General features: G+C 38.0%; 1 non-coding gene across 1 annotated transcript; it reads left to right on the top strand.

Annotated features, from left to right (window-relative positions):
* The first annotated feature begins 729 nt into the window (after nt 1-729).
* Nucleotides 730-835, top strand: LOC140851391 (small nucleolar RNA R71). The gene has a single exon (XR_012134144.1). It is a non-coding gene; the product is annotated as a small nucleolar RNA R71 (small nucleolar RNA).
* The last annotated feature ends 7,798 nt before the right edge of the window (nt 836-8,633 follow it).

The raw sequence follows: 8,633 nt of genomic DNA, 5'->3' as shown, positions 1-8,633 counted from the left end.
TATTTGGGTCTCTAGCTTAGCAATGGATTGTGTGTGGGAGTTAAGGGTCTGAGTGTTGACTTCTAATCGTTCTAGTGCTTTCAGAACTTTTTCCTCAAAAGCTGAGCTGTGACCAGTAGTAGACAGTTGAGGAGCATTTTGAAATTGATGGTATGGTCCATGCCTATATGTTGGGTCTTGATATTGAGGTCAAGGTGCGGCAGGGCCAACCACTGTTGTGGTCTCTAAGAAAAATTTGGATGGTTTCTCCAGTCGGGGTTATAAGTATTCGAATATGGATCATTTCTTGATCTGCGAGATTGTTGGACTTGAGCTTGCTGAACCTGCTCGTGCACAAACTCAGAAAATTGAGGTGCGGCTGGGCATTCACTAACAAAATGGTTCAAACTTGCACACAATGCACAAACTTCTTGGATTGGGTTAGGTGGAATCGGAGATTATCCAGTATTTAGAAGACGGTCTAATTTTTGAAACAATTCATCTACCTTACTGTGGATATCTATGACGTTTTCAATCTGATAAATTCCACTTCTTTTTTGTTGAAGCATGGGTTGTTCTCTAGAGGTGGCAGATATATGATGTAGAAAATTCTCACTGAGTGTTTCAAAGAGCTACCAGACTTCATCCTCACTCTTTAGCATGAATATCCCACCACTTGATGCATCAACCATTTGTCGGTGTTTCTCCGATAGACCATCATAAAAACACTGACAAAGTTGCCATTTAGGGACAGCATGGTGTGGACATTTACGAATGAGGTCCCTTAACCTTTCTCATGTCTCATGAAAAAGTTCATCCTCTAATTGGAAAAAACTAATGATAGCTTTTCTAATTTGATTTGTTTTTCCAATTGGAAAGTATTTCTTGAGAAATTCTCTCTGAAGATAGTCCCAAGTTGAAATGGTTATAGAGTCTAAGGAGTTTAACCAATGCTTGGCTTTATCCTTAAGTGAGAAAGGAAACAGTTTCAACCTAAGGGCATCATCAGAGAAATTTTAGATTTTTACTGTGGAACAAATTTCAAGAAATTCATCCAAATATTTGTATGGGTCCTCGTTACTAAGTCCATAGAATGATGGCAACATTTGAATAATGCTAGACTTAATCTCATGTTGGGTAGCTTTTATTGGAGGTGCTTGAATGCATGGAGAGTAGGTATACGAGGATGGAGTGAAATATTCTCTCAATGAGCATGGAGGATTAGCCTCACTAGGTACAGCCATGTTTCTAACTTAGATAGTCCTAAGAGTCTTTTCTAATTCTTCGTCTAATGGTTGCAAGTCGGGTTTTAGTGATCGTCGACCTAACATGCAACTAAAAGGTCTATGTAGGACTATCCTAGTCTGTTAAGGATTATTATTTTTTTTTGTATTAAGAGGAGAGGAGAAGAGAGAAAAGAGTTCTAAAGAAGAGATCCTAAGAAGACCTAAAACTAATAGAAGAATTAGTTATGGTTAGATTTTAATTACAATCAAGTTAGCATGCAGTGGACTCTCTATCCTAAAGTTACCCTAGTTCTAGACAGCTCCTAATTGTAGTTAGCCTTCAAGCCCTCCAAGTCGGAGCTTGACCAACCAACTGGCCAGATAAGTGTAAGGTCGGTGGGAGTCCCCCTGTTGCTTTCCTTAGACACCAATTAAATTGGCCAGATCAGCGAACGAAATCAATTAAAAATCACCTTCCTTCGGGCCCAGTCGTCTCGCAAACCACTTGCCTAGACACCAGCTAGCTGACCAAGTCTAACCTGGTTCAACTGTCAGGGTCACTTGTCCTAATGAGCTTGAAATCCTTAGAGGTCAATGTCTAATTAATTTTAGATTAAGGTCTAGGTTATGCAAATGCAAGGGAGTGATTTGTGGGCCAAAGAAGGATAATCAAATCTCCACCTTATCTTAGTTAATGGGTTGCGCCCTTAAAGTTAATTATGGAGATACAATACAAAGAAACAAGGTGTCCAATCCAGTTAGAGATTTTTATATTTGAGATTATGCTATTTTAGTTAAGTGTTATGAAATGTCAGTGTTTTTTTTTTTTAATTCAACCGTGCCAAGATCCCCGGCAACGGTGCCAAAATTTGATGCGTAGTCGTTGATAGCACCAAAAATAACTCTACTCACTACGTAGGTAGGATGAGTCGAGATCGTATCCTCAGGGATCTTGGTCTAAGTTGAGATTGCAAAATAAAAGAAGTGTTGTTTTGATTTAGAAAATAAATTATCTTAAAATTGATGTAATTAGAAAATAAAGAGTTCGGAAGTTTTGAATTAATTTTGCACTAGTAGAGTTGTATCTCTTTTTTTTTTAATTAAATAAATATGATTAATCTTAAGAAAAATACTTATCTTTCTTCAGCACACCCCGTACCCGTAGATCATGATGCGTCTCCGAAAAGTACTAGGTAAACAACTCTTCTTTTCTCGATACGCCCCGTACCCGTAGATCACGAGCATCTCTGGAAAGTAAAAGTTTTCCTAATATTAATCTAACAGGAAAGCATAAATAAAAGCATATGAAAGAGAGCAAATAAAGAACTCATGACGATTTAAATAAAAAGCATAATCTTTATTGCATATAAAGAAATACAAGAAAGTTTAGAACAATAAACCCACTCTGTGTCGTTACAAAATTTTTTCTCCACTCCCGAGACTGCTAGCCTAGCTGCTCATGGAGTAGTTCCTTTCTCTTCCTCTATGCAAGGCTCTAGAAGAATTTCTGGGATCTCCCTCAAATAGGAGTACAAGAGCCTTTTTGTAGGTGTTAGGAGGGAGGAGTTTTACATGGTTTTCAGATGTGGGACTAAAGAAAATACTAAAGACTAAAAGATGGATGGATGAGATGGAAAGATCACAAGCAGATAAAGAAAATATAAATTCTTCCTCTTGAAGTGTTTCCAAGTATTATATTTTTTTATTTAATTTTTAGATCCATCTGCTATCATGAGCGTCCGTCTGTTCGCCACTGTGTCTGCCAGCACAAACTCCCCGCGAACCCGCCATGCCGCGCACCTGCAATGCCACGCGCCCGCAATCTTCTTTCACGGACCCATTAGCTGTTAGGAAACCACTTACGCTCCTTTTTGATTAGAAAATTATAAAAAAAAAATTTTGTTTCTTTAAAATGATGCCTATATCCTTTTTGGGTTTCTTGCATAGTATCTTCATTTTTTATAATACCGAATGCATCCTTCTTTTATTTTAATTTTGTTTTAAGTCTAATTTTCTTCAAACTTGAGTCTTTTTAATCTGTGAATCAGACTCTTTGTATCGGCGATCATCTTTCCTGTAAAACATAAAAAGAAGTATCAAATTCTTAATAAATAAAATAAATTAAATATAATTTTTTATTTTAAATGACTTAAATTAAGTGTTTATCATTTGTACCCAGAAAATAAGTATTCTAGCTTGGAATAGCTAGAGTCGGAGATTCCGACATTGTATTCAGGTTGAATACGGTTTAGTGGATTTGAATTCTCAAGTAGAAGCTTGGGGAGTGGACGTAGGTGCAAGGTTGGCACCGAACCACTATAAATCTTTTTATTTGTGTTGTTCTTACTTGTTCTCCTTTTAAATTTTCTTATCTTCTTGCATTCTTGCATCCAACTTCTACACCTTGCATAAATTTTACTCTCCACATTTATCCTGCTCATTGTTAAATAATTCTTATAGTTGCAAGTTAATTTTTAAATTTTTAAAAACTCAGTTCACCCCCCCCCTCTTGGGTTGCATAGTTGGGCAACAGCGTTCCCTTGCATGAGCAACTTGAGAAAGATGCAATACTAAACTCGCTGTCCAAGTCTTATCTCCAATTTCTCACTCATTATAGAACGTCAAAGCCTGAAGTAAAGTACCATGGGTTACTGGGGTTGCTTCAGAACTTTGAGAAGGATTACCAACTCCACAAGGAGTCGGTAAACTTAGTGGGAGGTTCATCTTCTGGTTCTCGATCTTTTAAGAAAGAAAAGAAGAACAAGATGAAGAAAGTGAAGAAGGTGCAAATTCAGGCTGGGACATCTGTGCAGGGCCAGACCAGAAAGATCAAGCTCGATAAGAGTCAAGCTGAATGCTTCTTTTGCAAGAAGCGAGGGCAATGAAAGAGGAACTGTCCTTAGTACATTGCCTCCCTGGACCTGAACAGGTAGAGAAAAAAGCAAGCTGTTGCTGGGCAAGATATTTATATGATAACTCCTTGTAATTTCTCTATTTGTGACATAACTGACTGGGTATTGGATACTGATAGCCCTTACCATATTTGTAATTCATTGCAGGGATTGCAGGTTAGTAGGAGATTCTAGCAAGGCGAGAGGTTCCTGAATGTTGGAGATGGAAGACCAGTTCCAGTTATAGCATTAGAAATCTTGAAACTTGTATTTAAGTTCCATACCGTTATTCTTAATGATTGTCATTTCTGTCCTAATTTTTTTTAAATATTATTTTTGTAGGCCTTTTAGTCAAAAATGATTATGAAATTTTAATAAAGAAACAAGTTTGTAATATCATTATGAATGGTGTTACTATATTGTGTGGATATTTGAATAATGGTGTGTATATGTTATCACAACCTGTTAACATAGTCTACTCTACAGGCGAGCATCCTAGATTAGATAGTGTATCAGATATCTACTTATGGCACTGTAGGCTAGGTCATATAAACAAGAATAAGATAAATAGGTTGACTCAAGAGGAAATCTTCAAAGTCAGTGATTGTGAATCACTTCCAACCTGTGAGTCCTGTCTTCTTGATAAAATGACCAAATCATCTTTTACTGAAAAAGGTGAGAGAGCTACTGAGATCTTGGGCCTAGTACACACTGATGTATGCGGGTCCATGAGCACAAGTGTTAGAGGTGGATATTTCTACTTCATCACTTTCACGGATGATCTATCCAGATATGGATATGTCTATCTGATGAAACATAAGTCGGATTCATTTGAAATGTTCAAACGATTTCGAAGTGAAATAGAAAAACAAACTGGGATGAGTATTAAAACTCTTCGATCTGACCGAAGAGAGGAATACCTTTCTGGTGAGTTTCTCACTTATCTAAGAGAGAATAGGATTCTCTCCTAATGGACTCCTCCAAGAATACCACAGCATAATGGTGTGTCTGAAAGGAGAAATCGAACTCTGTTAGACATAATCCGATCCATGATGGATTTTGCCAGCTTATTGATATCCTTCTGAAGATATGCACTCCAATCGACCTGTTATCTATTAAATAAGGTTCTAAGTAAGTTTGTAATTAAGACTCCATATGAGATATGGACAAGGCGTAAGCCAGCACTTTCACACCTTAGGGTCTGAAGGTGCCCGATCTATGTCAAACAGTTAGTTACAGAAAACTTGAACCTAGATCTGACAAATGCACATTCATAGGGTACCCCAAAGAGACCAAAGGATATTTTTTCTACTATGTTGATGAACAAAAGGTATTCGTCAGCCTTAAGGCAACCTTTTTAGAAGAAGAGTTCCTTGGTGAAGGAACTGTTGCCTCTAAGGTTGAACTTGATGAAGTTCAATAGGTAGAAGGACCGACACCAATAGCTGAACCTAAGTCAGATTTGATTAGATCAGATCTAGAGCCCAATGTACCTGCACCATTAAGACGATCCGATAGAGTACCGCATTAGTCGGACAGATACTATAGTTTCTTGATCTGGGATGGTGATCCCATCGAACTCGATGAGAACGATGAGAATTCGATCACCTATATGGATGCAATGCAGAGATCTGATTTTGAAAAATGACTTGAAGCCATGAAATTCGAAATGGAGTCCATGAAGGTCAACGATGTATGGACATTGGTTGACCCACTTGAAGGGGTTAAACCCATTGGGTGTAAATGGGTCTTCAAAAGGAAGAGGGGCATAAATGGAAATGTGGAGACCTATAAAGCTCATCTGGTTGCCAAGGAGTATCGTTAACATTATGGTATTGACTATAACGAGATGTTCTCCCCTATGGTAATGCTCAAATCCATTCGGATAATGCTTGCAATAGCTACTCATCTGGATTATAGATCTGACAGATGGATGTAAAGATAGCTTTTCTGAATGGAGAGCTGACCGAAGAGGTGTATATGATACAACCTGAGGGGTATACATCCATAAATGAGTCTAAGGTGTGTAAGTTTCAGAGATCCATTTATGGATTGAAGCAAGCTTCTCGGAGTTGGAACATGCATTTTGATAAGGTGATCAAAACGTACGGCTTCATTAAGAACGGAGAAGAGCCCTACTTCTATAAATGGACAAATGGTGCAGTTGTGGTATTCCTTATCTTGTATGTTGATGACATTCTCTTAATCGAGAATGACATCCCTGCACTACAGGGAATAAAAGTTTGATTGTCATCGTAATTCTCCATAAAGGACTTGGGTGAAGCATCCTACATCCTAGGGATGAAGATCTATAGGGATAGATCTAGAAGAATGCTTGGGTTATCCCAGTCCACGTACATAGACACTATGCTGAAGAGGTTCAGCATGAAAAATTTCAAGAAGGGCTATTTACCGATAGGCCATGAAATTTTTTTCTCTAAGAAGGATTGTCCGACAACTCCTGAAGAGAGGAGCGTATGAGTAGAGTCTTATATGCTTTGGCCATGGGATCTATCATGTACGTCATGACATGTACAAGGCCAGATGTGGCATACTCACAAGGAGTAGTGAGTAGATACCAATCTGATCCTAGAGAAAATCACTGGAAAGTGGTTAAAGCCATCCTTAAGTATTTGAGAAATACTAAAGACCAATTGTTGGTTTATGACGAGTCAGATCTGAAACTTGTGGGATTCACAGACTCTAGCTTTCAATCTGACTATGATGATAGTAGAAGCATGTCGAGTTATATCTTTACTCTGAATGGTGGAGCTATCTGCTGGAAGAGTTTCAAGCAGCATACTGTGGCAGACTCTATTTGTGAGGCAGAGTACATCGCAGCATCAGATACTGCGAAGGAAGCTATGTGGCTGAAAAAATTCATCATCGAGCTCGGAGTAGCACCCTCCCTCGATAGTTCGGTCCTGCTCTACTGCAAAGCACTGGTGCCATAGCTCAGGTGAAGGAACCCAAAGCACACCAGCAGATGAAGCACATTTTGCGCCGCTTCCATCTGGTCTGAAAGATCATGGATCGAGGTGATGTCGACCTTCAGAAGATTGATGAAAAGGAGAACCTGACCGACTCATTCACTAAAGCCCTGATAATAAAAGAGTTCGACAACCACAAGTCGAAGATGGGTATTAGATACTGTGCCGAGTGGCTTTAGGACAAGTGAGAGTTGTTGGAAAATATGTCCCAAAAGTCAATCGACAAGCTGTTGACGGTTGAGCAACCTTGTATTGTAATTGATTTGTTAATAAATAAAATATATTTTTGATATTTTCATCACAAGTTTTCATCTTCTAATGAACTCCATTGTTGTGATGAAGTCCTTAGGACTATTTAAGTTTGATAAAGAGAGGATTTATCGATTAGTCCTTAAAACTGTTCACGACCAAATGATAGGCTGTTAATAAGGACGACAGCTTCTATCGAGCATAGGTCGCTGTAAGTCATATGGGTTGGTTGTCCTCTTAACCAAGGAGTGTGGAGACACTGTTATGACATACAGGTGAGATGTAAGGGTACATCGTCATTGAACGTAATCAACTCTAGAGCATTCTGCTGTTGAGAATGTCTCAGATGGGATATAGGTATAAGTGTCCCTTAGATCTAAGATCGTCTTAGTGACTTGCAAGCAATTCACTATGCTTTGGTACTGAACTAACTGAATTTCTAATTCAGTAACGGAAGGTTTCTGGGCACAGTCAAGTACTTGCGAAGTCAGAGTGTGATCAAGATGGGATTGACCACTCCAAGAGTTGGAGAAGAATGAGTCGCTGTATTTCAATTTAGCAAAACTTTGGCTAGGATAATCCATCAGATGGATTTGATATTTTGAAATACAATGTGGACAACCTGATTAGAGTTGACAGTTAAACTCTGAGGTATCCTATGAGTATTTTGGTCAAAGAGATGAATTATATGGAAACTATATCTGCATGGGTTCTAAGGATGTTGTTCTACACATTCAACCTATCCGACCATCAGGTACCATTGCTAGATGGTCACTTCGATTGGTATAAGAATTTATTTCTGTGCTACCAGCTTAGGTTCGGACCTATGAGGTCACACATATTAGATTTCATGATCTGATCGGATGGTTGATGAACGATTAAGAATCGTTCAAGGGTTAAATGATCAACATGATTGACATTTAACCTAGTGCAAGTGTTGCAAGAGGATCGATTAGCAATTCGATTGCTAATTGGCTTAATTTGATAAAACCAATGAGCTGAGATTAAGTTTAATTGAATATGATTTAATTAGATTTAGTTTGGACTTAATTGGATCAAGTCCAATTGATTTATTGGATAAGCCAAGTGCAAAAAAAAACTAGTCCTAGTTCAATTAGGACTTGGGTCAACCTAATTTTTAATTCGATTAGAAAATTAAATTAGATTTAAATTTAATTTAATCTGATTAAATTAAATTTTTAATTAGATTATGACCTATTTTAATTGTGTTGATTTGGTTTTGGTTTGATTTGGTTTGAGAAACCAGATTGGAACAAGACATAGATTGAATCCTAGTA

This window comes from Elaeis guineensis, chromosome 8, assembly GCF_000442705.2.
Source record: "Elaeis guineensis isolate ETL-2024a chromosome 8, EG11, whole genome shotgun sequence".
Lineage (NCBI taxonomy): Eukaryota > Viridiplantae > Streptophyta > Magnoliopsida > Arecales > Arecaceae > Elaeis > Elaeis guineensis.
The sequence above is the reverse complement of the archived record's forward strand: the minus strand, read 5'-3'. Positions and strand labels throughout refer to the sequence as shown.